We start from the raw sequence: 12,805 nt of genomic DNA, 5'->3' as shown, positions 1-12,805 counted from the left end.
TATCTTTTTTTCTGTATATTCCTCTTTATATATTTCCTTTGATTAATGGTTTCTACTTGTGTACTATTTCTGTAAAATTCAATAAAAATATTGAAAAGGAAATACTCTCTGCCCCACTCCGGCCACCTTCCCATCCGGGATGTGCCAAAATTGCCTTCTTATATTCAATCTTCCCATTTTCCAGTTAGGCAAACGTTTGTCCAAGGTGATTTATTTGTACTTCTTTCAGTTTAGTATTCTGCAACCAGCATCCATTATGTGGAATTTTCTACACTTGGAAAACGTGAGATTGAATTTACAAAGTTTCCAGTTGCCAGACATTTAATTCACCATCCTATTCCAATTTTGATCTCTATTCCAAATAATTTCAATTTTAACTCAAGAAATGTGGTTTCTTGAGTGGCAAAATTAGCGTAGAGGGCAGCATGGTGAGCCTACAGGGTGGCACGGTTAGCCTACAGGGTGGCATGGTTAGCCTAGTGGTTAGCACAAAGCTATCACAGCGCCAGTGATCCGGGTTTGAATCCAGCGCTGCCTGTAAGGAGTTTGTACATTCTCCTCATGTCTGTGTGGGTTTCCTCTGGGTGCTCCGTTCTCCTCCCACCCTTCAAAATGTGCGGGGATTGTAAGTTAATTGGGGTATTTAAGTGGTACAGGCTCGTGGGCCAGAAGAGCCTGTTACCATGTTGTATATCTAAATTTTTAAAAATTAAACACCATCCCTTTCTTGAACTAAGCACATTACAGTCTTCAAGATATAGCACTGAGTTCAGCATTTTCAGATACCAACCATTCCAGTTCCATTTCTCACATTTATTCTCTCTCTTCTAACATTACAGATTTAATTAATCTATTTACAGCTTCCACAGAGATTTTGTTATTCACTCCCTTTTATCATCATGTGTCATCTGGTGTCACCAGCACTATCTTATTCCTTGAAGAAGGCCTTAGGCTCGAAAAGTTGGTAATACGTCTTTACCTATGGATGCTGCAAGACTGGCTGAGTTCTTCCAGCATTTTTGCATGTTTTTACCACCACCATTGTATCAGGTCTCTGCCCTATCAGAAATTCCCTTTAGATCTCTCTGCCCCTTCCCCCATTTCTCTTAAAAATTATTTGATCTCCGACTGAAATCTTAAACATCTCTTTCTTTAAGGCTGCTATTTGTCCTACTGAACATTTCCTGTTTTTCCTTTTGTTTTACTGCAGTTTGCAGAATTGGCAGAGGAAAGGAGCTGTCATTAAGATCATGGTTGCCACCTTTGACCCCTGGGCAAAGGTGTTACTTTTATAAAATGAGAAGTCACTGTTTTTTGGCAGAGGTTACAACTATTTTTTTTGTTCTGTGATTTGATTGACAGAAACAATTCGCTGCATTCCTCAATGGGTAGGGCTTGAGTGAATGTACGTCAGAGTGTTTGTGTCCTGCACGTGCCAATGCTAGTTTATTTTTACAGCTGCAAATAAATGTCAGCAGCTTGCCCCACCTTTGTGGCAGTATTAAAGGGCAAACCTACAATCAATTTTCTGGACAATAGCCTGGGGTTGGCAATGCTATTGAAGGATGAAAAACAATGCCATATAACCATATAACCGTTTACAGCACGGAAACGGGCCATGTCCCCTTCAAGTCTGTACCGGTTCACTTGAACAACTCCACTAGCTCCTCCGCAAACTCCTGAGGAAGTAGAGGCTTTCTTCATGATGCCATTGGTGTGTTGGTTCCAGGAAAGATCTTCCGAGCTTTCTTAGGTTTTAATGCTATAATCCGAGTAACATCTATAGGCAAAATCAAAGCACGGTGCAACGCCTCACTCATAGCATTTTTCTGAGCTATCTCAGTTGGATGTAGCACTACGATATTTAGGAGGGACCGGCAAGAAAGAAAAGGGGGTGGGGTAGTATTGATGGTGAGAGAAGGGACCGACACGATTGACAGAAAGGATATCAACTCGGAAGATGCGGAATCTATATGGGTAGAACTGAGGAATAGCAAGGGGCGGAAAACGTTAGTGGGGGTGGTATATAGGCCTCCAAATAGTAGTGTAGAGGTGAGGGAAGGCATTAAAAGAGAAATTAGAAAAATGTGCAATAAGGGAACAGCTGTCATCATGGGAGACTTTAATTTGCATATAGATTGGACTAGCCAAATTAGTAAAAATACTGAGGAGGAGGAATTCCTTGAATGTTTACGGGATGGTTATCTAGACCAATATGTCGAGGAACCAACTCGGGAGCAGGCCATTTTAGATTGGGTATTATGCAATGATAAGGGGCTAATCAACAATCTTGTTGTACGAGGCCCTTTGGGTAGGAACGATCACAATATGATCGAATTTTCACTCGACATGGAGAGTGATGAAATTAAAACCGAGACTAAGGTCCTGAATTTAAATAAAGGGAATTATGATGGTATGAGACGGGAGTTGAGTAAGATTGATTGGGTGGTGTTTATGGGGGAGTTGACTGTGGATAAACAATGGAAAGCGTTCACAGATCTAATGGAGAAATTGCAAAAATCGTTTATACCGGTTTGGCATAAAAATAAACCAAAAAAGGTGACTCAACCGTGGATAACAAAGGAAATTAGAGACAGCATTAGGTCCAAAGAGAGAGCATATCAATTGGCCAAAAAAAGTACCACAACCGAAGACTGGGAGCAGTTCGAGATGCACCAAAGGAGGACAAAGGGATTAATCAAGAGAGCAAAAATAAATTACGAAAGTAAGCTTGCGGCAAATATAAAAACCGACTGCAAAAGCTTTTATAAATATGTCAAGAGGAAAAGATTGGTGAAATCCAGAGTAGGTCCTTTGCAGTCGGAATCAGGGGAATATATAATGGGGAATAAGGAAATGGCAGACCAATTAAATTCTTACTTTAGTTCTGTTTTTACAAGAGAGGATACAAATAACCTCCCAAGGATGTTGGGAAACATAGAGACTAGTGCAAGGGAGGAACTGAAAAAAATCAGTATCTCTAAGGACATGGTCTTGGGGAAATTGATGGGATTGAAGGCAGATAAATCCCAAGGGCCTGATAATCTACATCCTAGGGTACTTAAGGAAGTGGCCATTCAGATAGCAGATGCTTTAAGAATTATTTTCCAGAACTCGATAGACTCAGGATCAGTACCCATGGATTGGAGGGTAGCTAATGTTACCCCACTATTCAAAAAGGTGGGTAGAGAAAAAGCGAGGAATTATAGGCCGGTGAGCCTTACATCAGTAGTGGGCAAAATGATGGAATCCATTATTAAGGATGTAATAGTGGAGCATATGACTAGCAGAGAAGGGATCAGACGGAGTCAACATGGATTTACAAAAGGTAAATCGTGCTTGACAAATCTATTGGAATTCTTTGAGATGGTGACAGGTAAAATAGATGGGGGAGAGCCAGTGGATGTGGTGTACCTGGACTTCCAAAAGGCCTTCGATAAGGTCCCACATAAACGACTGGCTTACAAAATCAAGGCTCATGGGATTGGGGGCAAAGTATTGATGTGGATTGAGAACTGGCTGGCAGGTAGAAGACAGAGAGTTGGGATAAATGGCTCGTTTTCTGAGTGGCAGGCGGTGACCAGTGGGGTGCCACAGGGATCTGTACTGGGACCCCAGCTGTTCACAATTTACATTAATGATCTGGATGAGGGGATTGGATGCAATATCTCCAAATTTGCAGATGACACTAAGCTAGGAGGGGTTGTGTGCACGGAAGAGGGGGTCAGGAAGCTCCAGTGTGATCTGGATAAATTGAGGGACTGGGTAGATACATGGCAAATGCACTACAATGTGGATAAATGTGAGGTTATCCACTTTGGTAATACAAACCAGAGGGCAGATTACTATTTGAATGGCAATAGATTAAGAGATGGGGAAGTGCAGAGAGACCTAGGGGTACTTGTACACCAGTCTCTGAAGGCGAGCATGCAGGTACAGCAAGCAGTTAAAAAGGCAAATGGTATGTTGGCCTTCATATCAAGAGGGTTTGAGTATAGGAACAAGGATACCTTACTGCAGCTGTACAGGGCCTTGGTGAGACCACACCTGGAGTATTGTGTGCAGTTTTGGTCACATTATCTAAGGAAGGATGTTCTTGCAACGGAGGGAGTGCAGAGGCGATTCACCAGGCTGATACCTGGAATGGCAGGAATGACTTATGAGGAAAGATTGTGCAAATTGGGATTGTACTCCCTGGAGTTTAGAAGATTGAGAGGGGATCTCATAGAGACATATAAAATTCTGGCAGGACTGGACAGAATGGATGCAGATGGGATGTTTCCAATGATGGGAAAATCCAGAACCCGGGGCCAAGGTTTGAGGATAATAGGCAAACCATTTAGGACTGAGATGAGGAGAAATTTCTTTACCCAGAGGGTGGTGAATCTGTGGAATTCATTGCCACAGAGGGCAGTAGAGGCAGGTTCATTAAATCTATTTAAGAGGGAATTAGATCTATTTCTTCAGTATAAGGGTATTAAAGGTTACGGAGAGAAGGCGGGGACGGGGTACTGAACTTTAAGATCAGCCATGATCTCGTTGAATGGCGGAGCAGGCTCGAAGGGTCGAATGACCTACTCCTGCTCCTATCTTCTATGTTTCTATGTTTACAAGAGCTGGATAATGCAAGCTGGCCTTTTTCACAAAACTTTTACTGACTTCCTTTTGACTTTCATACTTTGGTGTGCCAAATAGTGGAAAGAAACCTATTTTACCTGTAGCATTGGATTTATGCCGTTGGTACCTAACAATGGCAGAGAGGATCACTGGATTATCCCTCTTGCCCAACAACTTGATCTACTGGATAGATCTACTGATCTACCAATATGTATTATTTGTCTGTAGAGAGAATGCAAAATCATTGAGGATCCCTTCCACCCAACACACAGCATCTTTCTCCTGATGGGAAAGAGATAGAGCCAGCATCATCAGGCTGAGGAACGACTTCTTCCCACGGGCAATGTGAATGCTGAACGACCAAAGGAACTGTTCATGTTAACCATCCGAGACTTCCATATTCATTAAACTGTAGCTGCCCACTACTCGAAAGAAGAGACAAACATGTAGTGCAGTCAGGTTAAGCTCTGAGTTTTATTAGGGCTCAGGCCTGACTTTTATACTTTCACTGTTCCCGTCGTGGCCCCCTGGGCTGACATCACAACATGCATAACCAAAGCGGGTTTCTCGTGCGCAGGTACTTTCCTGGATAACAGTGCCCTTCTTCCCCGCATGCTGTCCCTATCTGTTGGCTGTGTTGCAAGGCCAGCACCATTTTGAGGTCGCTGGCCTTTAAGCTGCTCTTGCCATTCACCCACTTGTTGGGGCTAGTGCCACTGCACAGGCTGCTGGCCTTTAGTTGCACTCGCCGCCCGGGGCGCTGGCTTAATCTCCTCCGCAGAGGGCTGCCACAAAATAATATTTCTTTATTTATTTTTATATATGAACACTTGTCCTGCATATGAACTATTTGTCTGTATGTCTGGTTGTGAGTCTGCATGTTTTGCACCAAGGACTGGAGAATGCTGTTTCGTCAGATTGTACTTGTGCAATCAGAGGACAACAAACTTGACTATTGATTGAGCAAAGCATCCACTTGATAGCCAGGGGTAACTTACTGATTTGCTCCAGCAAGTGAGCAATGTCATGTGACATTTCCATGATGCATATTATTGGGTCCTAAGTCCAATGTACTGTACACAGAACTTTATGTTCACTCCTGCCCCTCAGTCAAATACAGTATTATTTTACAAAATCAAACACTTAATTTTATAAATTATATAAAATACATGCACTAACAAATCACACAAAGTCATTAATTTTAGTCAAATACCCCAATTAACCTACAAACTCCATGTGTTCTTGGAGGGTGGGAGAGAGATAGAATCTTACCATATAGATTCTGGCCCATCACACAGCCCCTGAGGCAGCTATGCATAAAAGTGGCCATTGGGAACATTGCAGCCCTGGAAATTGTCATCCATTGCCTGGAGCCTTGTACATTTCTTCTTTGGCTTGGCTTCGCGGACGAAGATTTATGGAGGGGTAAATGTCCATGTCAGCTGCAGGCTTGTTACATAGTGTCTGTGTAACTGTCCCTCGGGAAGCTGCAGCATGGTTTAAATTGAAAGAAAGCCGCCCTCTTCACTGACATATTAAATACTTCCAGTACTGTGTGAGAGACCTAACCTATGTATGTGTGGTTGCGAGACAGTGTTGAATGTACCCAACTGCATTTGGTGCAGTGTCTTTTCCATCGGTGGGGATGGAGGGATTTCACTGTTGTGCAGTGGAGTAAATTTATGTCTGAATGTCTCTGCAGTTGGGTGCTACATATTGATTGTTTTATATTTATGGCCTGCTGCATTGCAGTGATTTTATTGCTGTCAATTTGTTCCAGATTACTACTGCATCTAATGCATCAATGGTCAGATGTCATTCAGTCCTGTTATATTGTATTCATTGGCTTCTGACCGTGTTTATTGGACTCTGATCATATCACTGTTTACATGGAGTCTTTCAAGATGGTTTGTATTATGCAGATTATGGTCTTAAATCCATCTACCTTTAAAAGATTGGCAGCTGCATCTTGTATGTGGAGAGATTTATGACGGTAAAGGTTCAAACTTAATGATTTAATGAGAGGAGGCAAAGCATAATTGACTTTTGCTAAAGAATGATTACACTGGACAACAAAGATTTTACTTCCTGAACATATTTGGGTGTATTTTATGAATTTTGGGCTGCAGATCACCAATATCACTTCAACATATTTTTGTGATTTCCTTTTTTTTGAATATTTTATTTAAAATTTTCCCCATACATGTAGTAGTCAAATTTGACATATTAATACAAATTACAAATAGAAAAACAACCTAAAACTACATACATAATGGTATATAATCTCCCCTCCACCCTCAGAATAGTTAATATGAAAATAAAATATAGTTATATAAATTGAAAGAAAAAAGAAACTTTTAGGATTGAGCAGAAGAATATCATCTAACATACATATTTAAATGAAACCTTTTAATACATTTCAGAGGAGATTCTCGAGGGCCTAGAGGCACAGGAAGTACAACATTTTTAATTTAAACCTAATATTTGAGTATTCAGGCACCAAATTTGTGAAAACACAGCATATGTATTTCTTAAATTATATGTAATTTTTTCTAAAGGAATGCAAACATTGAATTCCTGCATTCCTTCGAGCCATACCCAAATCTGTATATGATTTCCAAGTAACTGCAATACATTTCCTTGCCACGGCTAATGCAATTTTAACAAATTGGTATATTAACAGTTTTAGTTTAGGTCTTGTTCCTTCAATATTTCCTAATAAAAATGAATCTCTTTCACAGAAATACAACACCTATAACTTGTTCCAAAAAGTTCCCCAAGTCAAATCAAAAGGATCTTGGCTTGGAACAGGACCACGTTGCATGTAAAAAAAGTTCCAATATCTTGACTACATCTGAAGCATTAGTCTGATCAGTCTGATTTCAATCTATTCAATTTTTGTGGTGTAAGATATAACTGATATAGAAAATTATACTGAACTAATCTACATCTTACATTAATAGTGTTAATCATACAATCTTTGTTCATCAATTGTGATATTTAAATCTGTTCCCACCTCAGTCTAGATTTATGAACTCCACATTTAGGAGTTCCTAATTGTAATAAAGAAGTAAGTTTCTTAACAATTCCTCTCCTAATAAGAATTCCTATTTCACTACAGCCAGGTAGCAACGTGGTTGGTCCTAATTTCTCTTTCAAATATGCTCTCAATTGGAAATAACAAAAAAAGAGTATTTTTTTATTCCATATTTATTTGTCAATTTTGAAATGTAACTTATTGACCACTTTCATAACAATCTTCAACATGAATAATCCCCTTATGAAACCAAATATCTAAAAATTGATTGACTTTTGAAAAAAGATATAAGGGAATTTTGGGTCAAAGGCATTTTAGGCAATATGTCCTCTTCTACCAATTTCATCGTTTATTTTATTCCATATATTAATCAGATATTTCAACAATGGTGTTTCTTTTTCTCCGTCTATCAATTTTGCATCCCATTTTTATAAGGTGCCTAAACTTTTATCTGGAATTGTCGGGACCCGACACCTGCCATTGTTCGGAATCTTCTGGATCTCTGAATCATTTTGATTTCCATCCCTTTAACCCACCCCCCTAAGTCATGCTGTCGTCTCTCACCCCCCCCGAGTTGTGCTGCCGTCTCTCACCCCCCCCCGAGTTGTGCTGCCGTCTCTCACCCCCCCTGAGTTGTGCTGCCGTCTCTCACCCCCCCCAAGTTGTGATGCCGTCTCTCACCCCCCCGCCCGCCTGAATCATGCTGCTGTCTCTCTGCCCCCTTGCCTGCCTGAGACGCGCTACAAATTATTATTTTTACAGATCCCTTAACTGAGTATCTCTTCAGTATTGAGTATAGTCTCCTTCTGTTAATGGCATAATTTCACTTTTATCCCAATTTGTTTTATAGCCCGAAATTTTCCCATATTCTTCCAGTTTAATATATAATTTTTGTAAATAAGTTTCAGGTTCAGTCAAATATACAAAACACCATCTACAAATAAACTAATTTTATGCTTTTCATGACCAATTCTAAATCCCTTAATTTCCAAATCACTACGAATTGGTTTTGCGAGTGGTTCTATTGCTAAAATAAACAACACTGCAGATAAGAGACATCCGTGTCTGCTTGACCTTGCCAACTGAAACAGTGAAGACACTTGTCCATTAGTTACGACTTTAGCTTTAGGTTTATTATATAGTGCCCTACTCCAATTTACAAGGTCAATTCAAATTCAAATTTATCCACAAATTTATTAAACAGAACCAGGAAGTGTAACGTGTCGTTGAAAATTAATTTTCTGCATTCGCACTTGGACTCCTTCCCTGCTGATCCTGGTGCAGTCAGTGACGAACATGGTGAAAGGTTTCGTCAGGTCATTGTGACTCTGGAAAAGTGGTATCAGGTCAACTGGAATCCCTCAGTGTTGGCTGACTTTTGTTGAACACTGACACAAGAGGCATCAGATGGTGAGTACAAATGAAAATCAGTAGAAAAACATTTTTAGGTCAGTTGAACTCATGCAAAATGTCAGCATCGTTATGCAATGAAACATGCTAAATTCAATAAATAATGTTCCTCCAACTTCCTACATGATGCAGCTAATCTGAAATTATCTTTGTGTTCAGCTTGAAATTGTATCATTATCCCCAATTTTTTTTCAGGAAACAAACCTTTTGAAAAAATTCTTTCCAGTGTAATTCTTGACTGTATTCATAACTCCGCACACTTTTCTGCAAATACTGGTGCCAGTATTCTTAAAATAGAATACTTGGAAGACCTTTACATTGTCTGCTTCCGCACCTAAAGGGGTAATTATCACTTGCAACCTGCACATTGATTGCATTAGGCAATTCAGCAGTAACCACAGCTGTTTGAATTTTAAAATCGTTCAAGTAAATAATTATAGAATACAGAACGGTGCGGCCCTTCACCCCACGATGTCTTGCTAACGTTGAGAACAAGATTGTTCTGGCAACATGCAACCAGATTCTTGATCTTCATCCTGTATTCTGATTCATCATTATCCATAAATCTGCCAATGACTGTAGTGTCAACAGCAAATTTATAGATTGTGTGGAATCGTGAGGGTAGAAGGAGTGGAGCAGAGGACTAAGCTCACAGCCTTAAGGTGCCCTTGCACTGATGGTATTGCCGATCTTCACTAATTAGGTTTGCCGAAGAGGAAATTGAGGATCCAGTTGTAAAGGGAGGAACAGAGTCCCAGATCCCTAAGTTTATAAGCAACTGTGTTGCTAACTTTTACTTATTTTGTGCTCCTTTGCCAGATGGCAACACTGATATGGAAATCATTAGTATACTCTTTCTTTTCTGCATGTGAAGCAGAGCATTTGTGAATGGAAGTTTGAGCAAAAGATGTGACAGAGACTTTTAAATAGAAACTTTGGAGTCAGGAAGTCTTGGATCATTTTCATGTATAATTGTCAAGAAGTATAATCAGGAATGTGCTGGAGAAACACAGGTCACACAGCATCTATAGGACGTAAAGAGTAACCAATTGTTCGGGTTTGAGCTTCATCAAGGTATGAGCAAAAACAGGTAGGTGCTTGAATAAAAAGGTGAGGGTAGAAGAGGAGGGAGAAAGGAGGAGAACAGGCAAACAGGTAAGAGGTCATAGCTGGAAGATTTTTACTCTTCTACCTTCCCACCTGTATCCACCTATGATCTCTTACCTATCAGCTTGTGTTCTACCCTGCTTCCTCCTTCTTTCCCATTCCCTCCCCCCCGCCGCCCCCGCCAGACACCTTTTTATTTAGATGCCTATCAATTTGTAGCTCATACCTTGACAAAGGACTCAGGCCCAAAATGTTGATTACCTCCCATAGATGCTGCATGGCCTGTGTATTATACTTGACCCCAGCATCAGCAAGATTTTCTTGTTTAGGTTCATTCAGGTCCTTGCACACATTCAGTAAAATGGGGACACAGCAGATTGCAGATTCTGGGATCTGTACCAAAAATAAACCGTGCAAAGAACTCAGCAGGTTAAGTTTCATTTGTGGAGGCAAAGAGAAGGTTGAGGCCACTTATTAGGTCTAAGAACATGATAGCCAGAAGTGAAAGGGAGGGTGAGACAGAGGTAGGTGATCGGTGGAACCAAATACGAGAGGGCTGATAAGCCAATAGAACCAGGTAGAGAAGGTGGATTGTAAAAGATAGAATCACTCCCTCTCCTGGCACTTTCCCCTGCAGCTGTAGGAAGTGCAGCACTTGTCCTGAGATTTCCACTCTCACCACCATCCAGGGACCAAAGCTACCCTTCCAGGTGAGATTCAGGTGCATCCTCTTCCAACCTGGACTATTGCATTCTGTGCGAATGATCTGGCCTCCTTTATGATTGGTGAGACCCACGCTTAGAGAGATGCCATTTTGCGGAGTCTCAAATTTTTCTTAGGTAGTTGACAGCCCAATGGTATGAATACTGAATTTTCCAATTTCAGACAAGCCACTTATTCCTATATTCCTTTTCCTCTTCCATCATTCCATTCCGGTGTCACTCCCTTTGTTCATCTTTTCCATCTCTCCTCCCTCCTCCACTTTGTTTCACCTGGCTTTCACTCACCTACCTCACCTGAAGACGAGCACTCAGCAGCACAAGGACAGCTTCTTCCCCTCTACCATTAGATTCCTGAATGAACAATGAACCACATTTTGTCTCTTTCTTTTTGTTGCACTATTTTTATTTATTTTTTTAAGTTGGTTTATATCAATGTTTGCACTGTGACGCTGCCACAAAACAATGAATTCTGTGACATGTTCATGACAATAAATTCTGGTTCTTTTTTCTTCCTGTTCACCTGTGATTCTTCTCCCTTGGTTCACCTTTCCTATCCCCTCATCTGCCTCAAAAAATTCCTCCACCTTTTCCTCTTGTGTTTCCACCTATCACCTCCCAGCCTCTGTCTCAGAATCCCCCCCTCGCCTCCCGTCTGCCCTACCTGGCTCCATCTGCTCGTCATTTCACCCAGCCCTCGTATTATTCCAACAGTTAGCAACCGCCCTCTGTCTCCCCCATCCCTCTTACTTCGATACACTGGCTATCTTCCCTCAATGTTCTCAGTCCCGATGCAGGGTCTTGACCTGAAATGTCAGCCATCCCTTTGCCTTCACAAATGCTGCTACTCCCACTGAGTTCTCCCAGCAGTTTACTTTGTGCTGCAAGAAGAACTAATCATTGACTCTCTGTAACATTGTATACGAACGTAATGCAATATCTTATTGACATAACAATGACTAAATGCTTTATTGCTTAGAGACAGCACAACATTGGAGGATGGACACCTTGGCGCCTGCTGTACTTTTCAACCAGTCACACGCCTAGTATTTCTAAGTAGCACTTAGTAATACAATCAACTATTCCTTGAAGGAATTCTATTGATTGGGTGCAGACTACGTAAGAATAATTTTAATTGCAATTCTTTCTTTGGCTTAGCTTCGCGGACGAAGATTTATGGAGGGGGTAAAAGTCTACATCAGCTGCAGGCTCGATTGTGGCTGACAAGTTCGATGCGGGACAGGCAGACACGGTTGCAGCGGTTGCAGGGGAAAATTGGTTGGTTGGGGTTGGGTGTTGGGTTTTTCCTCCTTTGTCTTTTGTCAGTGAGGTGGGCTCTTCAAAGGAGGTTGCTGCCCGCCGAACTGTGAGGCGCCAAGATGCACGGTTGGAGGCGAGATCAGCCCCCTGGCGGTGGTCAATGGGGCAGGCCCCAAGAGATTTCTTTAGGCAGTCCTTGTACCTCTTCTTTGGTGCACCTCTGTCACGGTGGCCAGTGGAGAGCTCGCCATAGAACACGATCTTGGGAAGGCGATGGTCCTCCATTCTGGAGACGTGACCCACCCAGCGCAGCTGGATCTTCAGCAGCGTAGACTCGATGCTGCCGGCCTCTGCCATCTCGAGTACTTCGATGTTAGGGATGAAGTTGCTCCAATGAATTTTGAGGATGGAGCGGAGACAACGCTGGTGGAAGCGTTCTAGGAGCCGTAGGTGATGCCGGTAGAGGACCCATGATTCGGAGCCGAACAGGAGTGTGGGAATGACAACGGCTCTGTATACGCTAATTAGTGCAGAATCAAATGCATAACATAGAAGAAATTAAAAAATTACAATGATTAATTCTTTAATAACACCAAAGCACAAAAGTACTTACAGGAGATTAAGTTATTTTGAAATAACATCAGTGTTTGTGTGA

The 12,805-nt window shown here is 41.4% G+C and overlaps 1 protein-coding gene across 5 annotated transcripts in view; it reads left to right on the top strand.

Moving 5' to 3' along the window:
- Window positions 1–8,769: 8,769 nt before the first annotated feature.
- The window catches only part of slc45a1 (solute carrier family 45 member 1), a 112,052-nt gene continuing 108,016 nt past the window's right edge, over window positions 8,770–12,805 (top strand). For 2 of the 5 annotated variants that reach the window (XM_069918653.1, XM_069918655.1), the window contains exon 1: window positions 11,834–12,009. The gene's annotated coding sequence lies outside the window, so the exon portion shown is untranslated. Of the gene's footprint in view, window positions 9,065–11,832; window positions 12,010–12,805 lie in introns of those variants that run through there. The other 3 variants (XM_069918654.1, XM_069918656.1, XM_069918657.1) reach the window with 3 other exon arrangements.

Source organism: Narcine bancroftii, chromosome 2, assembly GCF_036971445.1.
Source record: "Narcine bancroftii isolate sNarBan1 chromosome 2, sNarBan1.hap1, whole genome shotgun sequence".
Lineage (NCBI taxonomy): Eukaryota > Metazoa > Chordata > Chondrichthyes > Torpediniformes > Narcinidae > Narcine > Narcine bancroftii.
Note: the sequence above shows the minus strand (reverse complement) of the source record. Positions and strands in the feature narration are given on the sequence as shown.